At 39.2% G+C, this 15,361-nt stretch overlaps 1 pseudogene; it reads right to left on the bottom strand.

Annotated features, from left to right (window-relative positions):
* Positions 1–246: 246 nt before the first annotated feature.
* Positions 247–15,361, bottom strand: part of LOC132229737 (probable G-protein coupled receptor 27) — a 56,017-nt pseudogene continuing 40,902 nt past the window's right edge.

The following is a 15,361-nucleotide window of genomic DNA, read 5'->3' as shown; positions in this document are numbered from 1 at the left end:
CTGACCTGTATTTTCTAGTAGCATGAGGTAACATAGGAAACGAATCTTACTTGTTACTGCTTTAAAAACAACTGCCTTGTTAGTCATTTCCATTGCTGCTCTTTAAATTCAATCTCAAAACTGAATAAAAATTTCAACACTTTCAAAGAACCAGAGCAGCACAACTGACCCACCCCACGACTGGCAATTCAGAGGGAACGCAAGACAACCCCCTCCCTCCTTTCTCCTGCTTCCAACAGAAGACCCTCAAGAAATCGAACTTGTGAAGTCCTCCAGCTTCCTCTCCTTCACTGCAAATGTAATGCCACTTGCAGTTGTCAAAAATAGCTTCTGTAGAAAACTGGCCATTGTCTTTAGGAAAAGTTACACAAAGAAAATGAGTTTAGCCTTTATTTTCAAGAGTAATGACATGGAATAAAAGACATCAGGACCAGTATAAAAACATGAGGGCCTGTTTTCAGAATGAAAATATATTTAGGAGGACATGAACAGAGCTGGGGTGGGTCTGGAAATGGAAACCTCTCCCTCCCCCCAAAAAATGCTAATCCACTTTGGGTCATTTTTTTAAAAATATATTTTTATTGATTTCAGAGAGAGGAAGGGAGAGGAAGAGAGAAAAACATCAATGATGAGAATCATTGATTGGCTGCCTCCTGCATAAACCTATTGGGGATTTAGCCTGAAGCCTGGGCATGTGCCCTGACCAGGAATTGAACCCTGACCTCCTGGTTATGAGTGGATGCCCAACCACTGAGCCACACTGGCGGAACCCCTTTGGGTCATTTAGAAGGCAGTTTAAACAATTTAAAGGTGGTAGAGGGGGAAAATGACGTCAGTGTCCAAGCTAAAGGGAAAGGCTGGATTAGGGTGTACCTGGCTGTGGCCTTTCAAGTCACAGAGGAGCGTGACCTGGGCGCAGTGTGGGAGCTGGGCCCGTAAGCAGTCCCTCAGCTCCGCGTCGAAAAGGAAGCACCTGGCAAAGGTCAGCCACATGGAGGCCATCAGGTAGGCCTGGGGGTCAGTGCTGCGCCTCACCAACACCCGCAAGCAACTAGCCGCCACGTAGAGCCTCCAGCGCAGCAAGAAGAGCAGAAGGATGACATAGAAATCGTCTTACACAGCCTCTTCTCCGTCTTTAGCTCCTCGAGCACGATCAGGCGGCCAGATGCCCAGGAGCGAGGATACTGTGGGGCTAAGTCCGAAGCCAGCCATCCAGCTGGCGGCGGGAAGTCCCGTCCTGGCTGACCTCGGGCACGCGGTGCACCAGCCTCATCTTGCAGAGGTCGTGGATGAAGAAGACCAGGTGGAGGGAGAGAGGTGCATGGTGCCCACCACCGTGGCTAGCAACAGCAGCAGCAAGAAGCTGAGCGCTCCGGTGAGCCAAGGCACAAGGCGCATCCTCATCGTCATTAGGGCTGCCCCAGAGAGAAGACCAGAAGGCCGAGGCCAGGGCCAGCGCCTGGGCCCATGGGGTGCACAGCAGCATGGGGAGGGCACAGGGCCAGCCGGCCAGGCCCTTGGTATAGAAGCAGTGATGCAGCAGGCCAGGTAGCAGGTGACGCTCACCTGAGGGAGCAGCAGGAAGGCCGAGTGGAAGCAGCTTTGTGGAAGCAGTAAGTATTGAATCAGGCAGTGTAATCCTTTAAAATATATATTGATTTTAGAGAGAGAGGAAAGGGGAGGGGAGAGAGAGATAGAGAGACATCCATTTGTTGTTCCACTTATTTATGTATTCATTGGTTGATTATTTTTTTTAAAATATATTTTTTATTGATTTCAGAGAGGAAAGAAGAGAAAGAGAGAGACAGGAACATGAATGATGAAAGAAAATTATTGATGGATTGCCTCCTGCACGCCCCCCACTGACAATTGAGCCCACAACTCGGGCATGTGCCCTGACTGGGGATTAAACCATGACCTTCTGGTTCATAGGTTTATGCTCAAACACCGAGCCACACAGGCCAGCTCATTGGTTGATCTTGATTTTGCCCTGACCGTATATGGAATCTGCAACCTTGGCATATCCAATGATGCTCTAACCAACTGAGCTACCCATCCAGGGCATGTAAGCCCTTTTCTTTTTTATCATTGTTTTGACTATGTTTGCATTAATTTTAGATATTTTTTCATTTCTAATGTACTCATTTTAAGCAACACATATTTCTCTAAGGAAATATTAAGTTTTATCTGTATCCTACACATTTTTATTTTTTTTATTTTCTAATTATTTTTTTTATTATTTCTAATGTATTCAGGACAGGTTTTGTATTATTTAAATCTATTTAAGTTCCTTGACTTTTTTTGAAGTCTATGATCTACTTAAAGAATGTTCTATGTTAACTAAAGAGAATGTGTGTTCTCCTGTTCTTTGATAAAGTATGTTATATAGACCTATTAGTTGCAATAGGTTTGGTTGACAGTACTTTTCAAGCCAAGTATATCTTTACTGATTTCTTTTCTTTTCTTTTTTTGGGGTCTACTTATGTTATCAATTATTGAAATAAGAGTATTGAATTCTGCAACTATAATTGTGGATATGTCTATTTCTTCTTTCAGGTCTAGGGACCTTTAAAATAATGCTACTGCCTCAGACCTGGGTGAGAAGTTTTACAAAACAAAGTGCACTTTGAATCTCTGGGTCTAACAAAGATCACATATCAAAGCTTCATGACCAAAATATTATGTAGCTTATCGCCCTCCCTACGGTCCTTCCTTGGTTTTATTATTGGTGACAATATTGTGAAAGCAGTGTGAAATGGCCGATTCACACATGTGCCACGGTTTGCACACCGCCTGATCCTGCTGGAACATGATTTTCCCAAGAATGATGACAGTAATAAACATCTTCTGGCAGAGGCTTGCAAAATCTGCACCCATTTTAGTCACTCAATAATAGCCCATAAAATTCTCTGAGAACTGCAGGAGAAAAGCAATGTACGTAGTCCTGCATAAATTAAAACTAGCAATGCCAGCTCACTAGAACTCGACTTCTCACAACTGTGGAGCAATTAAAAAATAAACAAACCCCTGACTTGTGGGTGCGGCCAACAGCCATCAGAGAAGGTGCTCTCTGTTGGAGATCAAACCATTACCCAGCACTTTCTTTGTGTAGATGCCCTCTTTGGTCTGTGAAAATAATCAGCATAATTTACATAATCCTTCCTGATGCTTCTCTTACAAAAGCAGAGCCAATCTGAATGAGGGAGGGGGGAAATGTTCATCTTGATTTCCCTTTACATTAAAGATCACTGTTCTGTACGAAGTGCAAGGCCATTCCTAATTTCCTTGTTTATGTCAAGGTTTCAAGTTTGAGCTCTGTCATTTTTATGAGTGAACAATTCAGAAAAGCCCTTTATTTTATCAAGGTACAAAGAAATAAAGTAATCTGACATACCAAAAAAAATATCTTCATAGAATCAAAAAATATTAATTCATAAAGTATATGTAACAATATTTCAGAATAACTTTTTACAGTCCTATTCACTGTGTGTAGGACTTTTTAGAGTATTTGGAATGAAAAACATAATCAGGTTTATGATCAGCTTTCCTTATCTATATTATCAATTGAAATCCTTGTCCCATAGATATTTGGAAATTTCTTAGGTAGAAATCAGTGAATACCACAGTTTTCTCTGTGCTCTAGCATAATATACAGTAGTTCACACAGTGTGACTGTATTAATGTTCCCCTCAAATAGCAAAACTACAATTGAGGAAATTGAACCCTGACCCAGAGATGAGTTTAATTGGCCTTAGTTATCCCAACTTACTTACTAGAGATTGCTTTAGTAAAGTACATGACCAATTCTCGCCAATAAGCCATGCAGTGAGGTTTATGAGAGGCCCTTAAAAACATTCTTTCTTTCTTGCCCTTTAGAGTGAATAGAAAAGCCTTTCTACCCCCTCCTCCCCACCTCCTGGTTGTAAATGAAGAAACATGTAGCCCCTATTTCTTTTGGCATCTGTCTTAAGTCTTAGAGAAATGAGAGTCAGGATGAAGCTAGTGAGAAGGCAACTGAGTGTCTCGATCAACCAACACAGAACCTGCCCACCTGATTTCCTCTTTTTGGAGCTAGCAAATGACCTATTCTTTGAATGTCTTTGTTTCTGATTTTGTTACTTGTGAGAGAGTGCAACAGATTCAAGAACTTTACACATTTACTTTCCAATAAGGCTAGTACCTTGTGGGGTGGAAGGATGCAGGTGTTCAGACAGTAAGCAAATGGACCAAAATAACACTTGTGCCAAAAAAGTAGGCCCTTTGGACAGTCAGGGAATTATGAAGTAGGAAAGATAGAATCTTCTCCTCAGAGAGCTGGCTACACCTGGTAAGAGTTCCAGCTCTGTCACCTGTGAGAATCCTAGGTCTTCGCCAAACATTTCTGCAGTTTTCTTGGTGTTTACTTCCTCCAAAATTTTGTTCCTATATTCTTCTTCCTGATTCTGCAGGTGCCATTATCAATCACAGCCCATCCACCTCTCTGTGTACAGCAGTCACACACACACACACACACACACACACACACACACACACACACAACTTCACAGAGTGCCTGGCTGGTGTTGCTCAGTGGTTGAGTGTTGACTCATCAGACAAGAGGCCACTGGTTGGATTCCCAGTCAGGGCACAGGCCCCAGTTTTGGCCTTGATCCCCAGGGGTTTCTCTTTCAAAGATGTTTCTATCTCTCTATCCCTCTCTAAAAATCATCAAAAACATTTTTTTAAAAATCACAGAGCATTCTATAATGCCAATTTCCTAGATTATTTGGGGGAATCACAGAAAAGGAACATGAATTCTCCCCTGTATAAATAGTTATACACAACATTCCATGTCTTCTCTTACCTCTCTTACCTTTCTGTTCCCAAAGACACACCCATGAGTTTTCCCAACAAACAGATAATCTCCCACCAGAATTCCTCTTCCAGCTACAAAAATAAAATTTTTTCACATTAAACAGTTGTCCTTATCTTTTCCACTTTGTCAGAAATTCGACTTAGTTATCAAGGAGATATACTTAGGATACTGCACCTACAAAATAGTACTCCCAACTATGGCCAGAAGCTTCTTTTTGAATCATTACAGCTCTGAACTCTGAATGGAGCTTAGGTTCTAGCCAGCCTTTGTCAAATAGCAAACAGCAGGGCCTTTACACATGCGTAAGGCCATGATCTGGGACAAAAGACAGGTACAAATGAATGGTTTTAGGAGCAGAATGATCTTCCGGTCAGAAATAGAGAACAAGCATTAAGCTGTAAATCACAGGAGAGGGCATAGTTCTTGTGTTAAGTGCCTTCTTGTTATAGACAGATTCCTGGTGGATAGCAGGATTTCAGCATTAGTGCTTGGTCCAGAGAAAGAAGAACTCTGGAAAAAAAATCTCACAATGTCAATAGATACTTGCTATTAGATGCTTTCTGCTGCAAAACAAAAATGCTTCAATTTCTCTTCCAATGTAATTCACTTCTGTTGTAGATATCAAATATTTCAAAGCAAACAAACAACAAACAAACAAACAGTTAAGACTGTTACTGGTAATTCACTTATGGGTCTTACTATTCTTTCTTTATTTTATACTTTCATTTTTTTGGTTGCCTTTAAAAAAAAAATTTTTGAGCTCTTTATTGTTCAATGTATTACATAAGTCTCCTTTTCCCCCCATTGCCCTCTCCCTGGCTGCCCCAACACCCAGCACATGCCCTCACCCCCCCACCCCAGTCTGTGTCCATTGGTTCTGTTTTTGTTCATCAGTTTATGTTGTTCATTATATTCCACAAATGAGTGAGATCCTGTGGTATTTATCTTTCTCTGACTGGCTTATTTCGCTTAACATAATGCTCTCCAGTTCCATCCATGCAGTTGCAATGGTAAGAATTCCTCCTTTTTAACTGCAGCATAGTATTCCATTGTGTAGATGTGCCACAGTTTTCTAGTCCACTCATCTGCTGATGGGCACTTAGGCTGTTTCCAAATCTTAGCTATTGTAAATTGTGATGCTATGAACATAGGGGTGCATATATCTTTTCTGATTGGTGTTTCTGGGTCAAATGGAAGTTCCATTTTAATTTTATGAGAAAACTCCACACTGTTTTCCCCAGTGGCTGCACCAGTCTGCATTCCCACCAGCAATGCATGAGGGTTCCTTTTTCTCCGCATACTCTCCAGCACTTGTCCTTTGTTGATTTGTTGAGGATAGCCATTCTGACAGGTGTGAGATGGTACCTCATTGTTGTTTTGATTTGCATCTCTCAGATGATTAGTGACTTTGAGCATGTTTTCATATGTTTCTGGGCCTTCTGTATGTCCTCTTTCGAAAGCTGTTTATTTATGTCCTTTGTCCGTTTTTTGATTGGATTGTTTATCCTCCTTTTGTTAAGTTGTATGAGTTCCCTATAAATGTTGGAGATTAAACCCTTATCAGAGATAACATTGGCAAATATGTTCTCCCATGCAGTAGCTTTCTTGTTGTTTTGTTGATTGTTTCTTTTGCTGTGCAGAAGTGTTTTATGACTCTTACTTTTCAATAACTGATCATGAAAAAAAAATTATTTGTACTCAAAACATCAGCTTAGGAAAAAGCAATCTCATACTTTTGGGCCAGTTTTTTATTCTTTATAAAGTATTAAACTATACTTGTCACAATAATGGTAGACACTATACTGCTATCTAATAACATATTCTGACAAATATGGAGCCAGCACATATATAATTGTGGATTACTACTTCTCAAAAAGAGAAACATAATTAACAGTCTCAAATGACAGAAAGAGCTGTACACCAAAAAAACCTATGGTCTTGCTTTGGCTCCATAACTTTTAAACTTCACCTTTAATTAAAAGGCCTTAGTTTTTTCATTGGTAAAATGAGGCAATTGTGTGCTCTTTTAAGAATGTAACTCACAGTTTTAAATTATTAGATCTGATTTTACTGTAAACACAAATCAAGGGACCTGATTTTTTTTTTTTTTTTTTTTTTTTTTTTTTTTTTTTTTTTTGCTTTCAGATCCATTATCTGTAATAAAAAATCATAAAATATCAGTAGTGGATATAAACATACCAGCATTGGAGCCCTTAAAAAAGGAGAGCCAAAGCCTGCCCCCTCTGCATTGCCTGCTGCACAGAAAACTCTTTAGTTCAAGGTGATCTAATTATGTTAAGCTAGGTACCTGACTTGGCCTGGCCAATCAATGATTGGCACCAGCAATTGGTATAGGAATAGGCATATGAAACAGGCTAGACTAATTAATCTCCTCTTAGCACACTTGTTGGAGCTAACCAGGAAGAAACACATTTTATTCTGAGATTGTGAGCAAAGATAAAAAGTCAATATTAGTTTTCCAGTGGACATCTGATCACTGCTTGAAGTGAGCCATTTAGAGAGAGAAGATAAGTGGAGGGGAACAGAGTTAAAGAAAGAGAAAGGACTTTGTTTTGAATTCTTAAATTCAAATGCTTGAAACAAGTATTTTTGTTTGTTTCATGAGTCAATAGATTCTCTCCCCCCCTCCCCCAGGATAATAATTTTCCTTGGATTTTTATCACTAAATACACAAAACATCAATTAATTTAAACATCAATTAAGCAAAACATAATAACTTAAGAATTTATTAGAAAATTGTAATGAGATAAAGCATGCAAAAATATTTTTAAAATGCAAATTACTATGCAAATATGTTACCACAACTATTATTTTTATTCACTTTGCAACAAAAAATATAGAAAAGTACTTTAAAGAATAAAATAATTTTTGTCATTATTTAAAAAAATACCATCTTAAGTAAAAGCACCTAATTTTGTGCACTCTTATCCTTGCTGCTTTAGAATTTACTTGATTAGTTTATGGTCAAGAAGCCTGCTTGTTATCTATGGATTTGTGTCTATAATATCTAATTGTTGAATAGGAAGCAGGAATATATTCTCTTTTCCTTACAATACAGTTTTCACTCTCTTTTGCTCAACTTCTTATAACCCTTTGAGCTTTTGGAAGAAAAATGTGACATGCCAAGAATTAGTATTCCAGTGATTTGCTAAGAATGAAAATAGAGACTTTGTGAGGTATGCTAAGTCTACAAGATTTTAAATAGGGTCTGAAATCATTAATTCACAAATTCTGGGCTAACCCACTTCAATAATGAGGAGTTCCAGTACCTAGTTTGCCAAATGATTATATGCTTAAATGTAGGATTAAATTTTCTTTCAATTATAAGACTGAGTCTGGAAAATGCTCTAAGAGAATGAATAAAAAAATCCTGCAAGGGGTACATTTGGTCTAAAGTGCTTTAAATATGCTTCTTAATTGCTGGGGGCTATTTTTCTCTTCATCTAATTATTGTCTGAATTACTGAAGCTCAACTCATCTGATAAAATAGGTGAGCTTAGTGGTAATGAAGTCAGATAATGTCTTATCTGAGTGTCAAGCTAGGCATCAAATGGGCAGTGTGTTTAACCATTAGTAAGGAGTATACAGATTGAAATATTTTCATCCATGCTATATCTCTGCAGCCAATTCATTGGAATAATGAAAGGTTTAGAAATGGGAAAGCACTTGAGAAGCTGTGCCTTTAACAAATAAAACTGCTTGTTATTTAAATAAAGGTAATTAAAAGTGTAATGCTCTGGAACTATTAGGCACAGAATTCAAAACTAGATAATTTTTGTTTTGCAAAAGAGCCACTACCTTTAAGAAGGCATCGTCTTCACAATCAGAATCCCATAGATACTTTTAAAGAGCTGGAGATTAACTCATTTAACTAAACAGTCATTTTATGACTTTTTCACCAGGGAAGCCAGCATTTCCTTGGGATTCTTGAATTAGGGAGTTCCACACCAAGGTTCTGTAAATTAGCTATGTGGGCATTCATATTAGCAAGACCTTTACCTCTGCAGGGGGCCCCACATGGGCAAAAATCAAAGAAATGGTGGGAATATAGCAATCTTCTGCCTAGAGTGCTTTGATTTTGCATTACACCTGTCTTTTCAAAAAACAAAATATCTGAAATCATTAATTGTTTGATTCTAATGAGTAACAGGTATTAGAAGGCCAGTCACATCTGTGCTATGTTTCAGGTGTTCATTCTTATAGAGGGATTTTTATACACATTGGTCTTGTATTATGTAAAATGTGAAAATGTATACAGCTGCTCAGTACAAGTTTAAGGGCAGGTTTCTGTAAAACAAAAATGTATTTTAAATGAAATGTACAAATGTACTGGCTCTTCCATGTTTTTTCATGAACTCAAGCAAAGTATATTTACATATGAAAAAAAACCCATCCAATTTCATTTAATCCCTCCCCCCAACATATGGTAAGTATTTCCTTGGTTTCTAAATCTGGTGCAGTTCCCAATATACTTGGGGAGGAAGTGTAAGTTACCATACTTCCATCTAATTTTTCTCAGGGAAATTTGTACAATATAAGTTTTACAGAATGGATGAGTTTCATTAAAAAGAAGAGTTTTTATCCCCGCAATGTTTAAAAGCTTGTGCAATTGCAGACAATCAAAGAAACTGTTCAAGATAAAACTACTGGCCCCAAATGGTGTCACTTGTGCTAAAGCCCATGTTAACAAATCTAGATTTAGTACCTGACCTAATTGCTATTTCAACCTCTTTCAGAAATATAATCTTAATCTGTCTGTAATTTTCTGGTCAACACAATGAGGCCATCTGTCACATGGCCCTCTCTATCATCCCTTATTCCTGAGAAAGAAGAGGCAATCTGCATGATAAAAACCCTTGTCATTCTCCTCCCTCCCCACCCCCAGAGGAAGATGTCCTGGCCTAAAAATAATCCTCTTTTCTTTTGCTTCTAGCTCTCTTACCCCACCCATCTTCGTATTAAAAAAACAAACAAACGAAAAACTTTCCATTCTGTACAAGCCCTCCAAGCATAATTGGTAGATGGGTTGCTGCCTGATTCATAAACTGCTCAATAAAGGCAACTGCATCTCCAAATTTGCTCAGTTAAATTTGGTTCTTGAACAAAACCATGATATTTGTTGGCTTTCTGTCAACAACACAATTTCCCATCCTTATATATGTTTCTTCAGTCAAGCATGCATCTTTACTAGCAATGGACCAGGAGAAAGACATAGACTATTCTGGATGTGTGGGCCACCAAGTTTGTTAATGAGAGGAGTCTCTTGAGTCAGGCATTCTACTTTACCATGTTTGTTTTTGTTTTTCTATAGAAAACCAAACCAAACCAAGCAAGTTCCTAAAACATACTCTAAAATTATCACTAATTAGCATACCTCTAGAAATGTCTTCTTCCTGGGTTGATTTAGTAATCTTGGTTGCTTGGTATTTTCTAAATACATCAGTTTTATTTTGTGTAAAAAATAACAATGCCTTTGTGCTGTCTGCTACTTGTAACTATAAGGCTGAGTTGCTTTGGGCCTGCCAGGTCATGAAGAATTAGTAGATGACTTGTTCTTCCCATCTTGGAGCTCAGCCTAATACCTAGAGTATTTAAATAGGGAAATCGCCATTGACTTTGCAATCCCTTGGGTGACACTTGTTTTGTGAACAGATAAGGAGGGAGTAAGTCAAGTAAAGCGTTTGTCAGGAAGTCTCCGCTGTCTCTTTGTCCCCAAAGGCAGGAACTGTCAACATTTGTGACTTCAAGCTAGCCCATGTCCTGATATTATTATGCACATTCCCACAGGGGATTCTTTGGAAGGACTTTTGCATTTATGTGAAAGGAAATATTTCAGCTCCTTTCACAAGCAGTGATTGCCCAAGACAAAGTGACTTACTGCTACATGAGTTGAAGGACACAAACATATTATAATGTGTTTTGTCATAAACAATCACCCATTGAGGCTATTTTCACAGGTGATTGAACAAAATGAATAACAGAATGAGGACGTATATTCTGATTCTTGTTGCTCATGTAAACTCATGTTTTATATTTTAGAATTTGTTGAAGGTATAGTGTCTGCTTTGGGAATAAGCCCCATTAGTCAGGTCATTCTTCTTGGTCTATTCTAAAGTAGCTACATTTGGTGATTAAACTTCACATATTATATTAGGTAACAGAGCATGCTGTTAACAGCATGCTATCACTAAAGGCAAAATAAAGCATTCATTTTAGATAAGTCAGGTTAATGCATGTCAGCTCTAACACTGCTGTCTGAAATCACTGTAAAAGTAAGCTATAGAACATCATCAATAATAGCAAGGTTTTGCTAGGTACCTACTATGTGCTCAGTACTATATCATAGTCTAAGAAGAAATGATGTTACATATTCTATTAGCTATTCCTATCCTATTATATTATACTAGAGGCCCGGTGCACAAAAATTTGTGCACTCAGGGGGGAAAGAATCCCTCAGCCCAGCCTGTGCCCTCTCGCAGTCTGGGACCCCTTGGGGGATGGCCACCTGCTGGCTTAGGCCTGCTCCCCAGGGGATTGGGCCTAAGCTGGCAATCAGACATCCCTCTGGCAGCCTGGCAGTCCTCGGGGGAATGTCCACTTGCCAGCAGTGAGCAGACCTAAGCTGCAGTCGGTCATCTTTAGTACTGATGAGGATGCGGGAGAGGCTCCCACCACCACCGCTGTACTGTCAGCCATCAGCCTGGCTTGCGGCTGAGCAGAGCTCCCCCATGTGGGAGCGCACTGACCACCAGAGGGCAGCTCCTGCATTGAGCATCTGCCCCCTGGTGGTTAGTGTGTGTCATAGTGACCAGTCATTCCCAGTCTTTCTGCTGTTAGGGTCAGTTTACATATTACCCTTTTACTATATAGGATAGAGGCCTGGTGCACAGGTGGGGGCCGGCTATTTTGCCCTGAAGGGTGTCCCGGATCAGGGTAAGGGTCCCGCTTGGGTGCCTGGCCAGCCTGGGTGAGGGGCTGATGGCTGTTTGCAGCTGGTCCCACCCCCTTCAGGGTGGGGGTCCCCACTGGGGTCCCTGGCCAGTCTGGGTGAGGGGCTGAGGGCCGTTTTCAGGCTGGCGGGTGACTGAAGCTCCCAGCCTCTCCTTTATTTATTTATTTATTTATTTATTTATTTATTTATGTATTTCTGGGACTTATTTACCTTCTATAATTGAAACTTTGTTGCCGTCACTGGAGCTGAGAGCTGGCTCTTGCTAGCTCCAGCTCTGAGGCCACAGCATGCTGAAAGCAGATATCTGGGGTTTGTTTAGGCTCTATAATTGAAACTTTGTTGCTTTCGAAGCTCAGAGCCGGGCCGTGGCAGGCGGGGAACCTTGGCTTCCTCCATCAGTGGAGCAAGCAAGCCTCCTGCTCACTTCAGCTGCGTGGCTGCCGGCCGCCATCTTCATTGGAGGTTAATTTGCATATCCCCCTGATTAGCCAATGGGAAGCGTAGCAAAGGTATGGTCAATTACCCTTTTGTCTTTTATTAGATAGGATTTCATAGGCTATATAAAACAGCAAGTAATTCAAGGCAGTAAATCTACTATATGTCTTGCAATGTATGGGGAAATATGAATCCCATTTAAGAGTCAAAACAACTGAGGTCATTGCCAAGTAAGAGGTTGTATCAAGGACCCAAGTCTGTAAGAACGCTGAACAAGGCTGTTTAGTCTATCTTCTGTGTAATGGCAAGCTAAGGAACGAATCCAGTTTTGAGATTGTCAATCCAACAGATAACTTTAGAACGTGGACACTAGCCTTCTGCTTTTATTCTTCTGGGACTACTATTATCTGCCTTTAAGATCTTCAGAGGACCTTTTAGCTGATAACTCCAAATATGAGTTTTAAGCTGGAAATACTTTCTAAGCAATAGACATCATGAGATTCTTTTTCACTGCCTTTTACCTAATAGCATTAGTAAAGGACACAGCACAAATCTAGGGACTCCATTTCATCTATAATAGATTCAGGAAGATAAAACCTCACTAGCTTCCCTGTCAAGTAATTTTTTAAAATATGTTTTTCTGAACAAGAGAAGGACTATCCTGAATTATATGCAACTCTTCATTTAGTTAGTATTCGATTCTATTGTTTCCAATAAATAACTGGGTGCAAAATCATTTAAAGAGAAAGTACCTTCTCTTTAAGGAAACAGTTACAGACTACTTTTATGAGATCTCTCTAGCAGACCAACTTGAAACTGAGGAAAATAACCTAAACCATGTCCATGTACTAAAGGGAGACCTCGGGAGAAGTGCAACCTCTTAGGTCTGTCTTCATACCATTGGTGGTGGGTGTGGAACAAAAGAAAATTGTGGTTTCAACAAAATTCAAGCATTAGTGTATCAGATCTGAAAACGTTTATTCATTAAGTCTAAAATAAAGGAAAATGTTTTGAAAAATAACAGCCAGTAATTTAAGTCTGACTGGGGTAGATCTGAACTTGAGTTCTGGCCAATTTCAAGTATGTTATCATGGGTATTTACCATGACAACATCTGCATAGCATTACCTACTCACTTCTGAGAATTTAATGTGGGTACTCTTAAGAAACATGCTCCTTTAGGTCTGTTATATATATTTTTAAGACCACATTAAAAGAATCAGAAGTGGAAAAGATGTTTCTAAAAACTTAACACGGGCAATTCTCATACGGGGTTTTTGAAAATGTGCAGTATTTGCTTTAAGAACCAGAGACCATAGTATAAATTGTCTGTAGAAAACTGAAAGTGAATGAAAAAGTCACAAACTTTAACAGTTTCAGTAAAGTGTTATATTTTGGGAAATGATACAATGAAATGAACTCCCATGAATGTAGATAGTAAGGAGAATGGGACAAATGTGTCTATTTATCATTTGATAGTGTCCTGTCATTTCCTTATAAAACCACTGTAAATGAAGCCTTAATGTGAGTGTGCAAATGAAAACAGAAGGCATAGCATCAATTTCACATATAGTTGTGTTTTCTTTATGTTAGTGCAAAATCCAAAGAAACCCTAGAGACTAATGCTGAAATTAGCATTAGTTTAATCCACTCATCTGCTGATGGGCACTTAGGCTGTTTCCAAATATTAGCTATGGTGAATTGTGGCTCTATGAACATAGGGGTGCATATGTCCTTTCTGACTGGTGTTTCTAGTTTCTTGGGATATATTTCTAGAAGTGGGATCACTGGGTCAAATGGGAGTTCCATTTTTAGTTTTTTTGAGGAAACTTCATATTGTTCTCCACAGTCTACAGGCTGCATCAGTCTACATTCCCACCAGCAGTGCAAGAGGGTTCCTTTTTCTCCGCATCCTCATCAACACTTGTCATTTGTTGATTTGTTGATGATAGCCATTCTGACAGATGTGAGATGATATCTCATTGTTGTTTTGATTTGCATCTCTGGTATGATTAGTGACTTTGAGCATGTTTTCATATGTCTCTTGGTCTTCCTTATGTCCTCTTTTGAAAAGTATCTATTTAGGCCCATTGCCCATTTTTTGATTGGATTGTTTATCTTCCTTTTGTTAAGTTGTATGAGTTCCCTGTAAATGTTGGAGATTAAACCTTTATCAGTGATAACATTGGCAAATATGTTCTCCCATGCAGTGGGCTTTCTTGTTATTTTGTTGATGGTTTCTTTTGCTGTACAGAAGCTTTTTATTTTGATGTACATCTACACAATGGAATACTATGTTGTGGTAAAAAAGAAGGAATTCTTACCATTTGCAACAGCATGGATGGAACTGGAAAGCATTATGCTAAGTGAAATAAGCCATATGATCTCACTCATTTGTGGAATATAATGAACAATATAAACTGATGAACAAAAACAGATCCAGAGGCATTGATCAGACCGTCAAACCTCAGAGGAAAGGTAGGGGAGGGTGGGAGTAAGGGGGAGAGATCATCCAAAGGACTTGTATGCATGCTTATAAGCCTAACCAATGGTCACAGACACTGGGGGAGTGAGGGCATGGTTGAGGGGGGAGTGCGGAGTAATGGGGGGGATAAGGACACATCTGAAATACCTTAATCAATAAAGAAAAAAATAGTGTTCAGTTTAAAAACAGTGTGATGTAAGGTTAAATAATCAGAAAAGCAAAGCTTCCAAGATTTCTTGTGCTAAAAGTAAAACAGATAGGATGGCAAACAGATGTAGTTATCGAGCTGAAAGAACATTTGAATGAAGGCACTGAAAAGACAAAAAATAACGTTGTCTTCTTGTACTTTGAAGCTTCCTTATTGGAATGCAGTTCGCAGCGGGGGTAGGGGGTCTGTTTCATTTATGGAATTGCAATTCAAACCATTCTTTCCCACTGTTAATATATGTCACAAGAAGATTTCCCCATAGTGGGAACATTTTGTTAATAAACATTAAAAAAAAATGTTGAGGGTCCCTTACATGTAACTAACTGGAACCATGCCTTTGCCAAGGTTTTAGTCAAACTCCGGGCTTTGAATTGTGCAGGCCTGACATGTCAGTGCAGAGACAAGT

Source organism: Myotis daubentonii, chromosome 3, assembly GCF_963259705.1.
Source record: "Myotis daubentonii chromosome 3, mMyoDau2.1, whole genome shotgun sequence".
Taxonomy (NCBI): domain Eukaryota; kingdom Metazoa; phylum Chordata; class Mammalia; order Chiroptera; family Vespertilionidae; genus Myotis; species Myotis daubentonii.
This window is presented reverse-complemented; position numbering and strand designations above follow the sequence as displayed.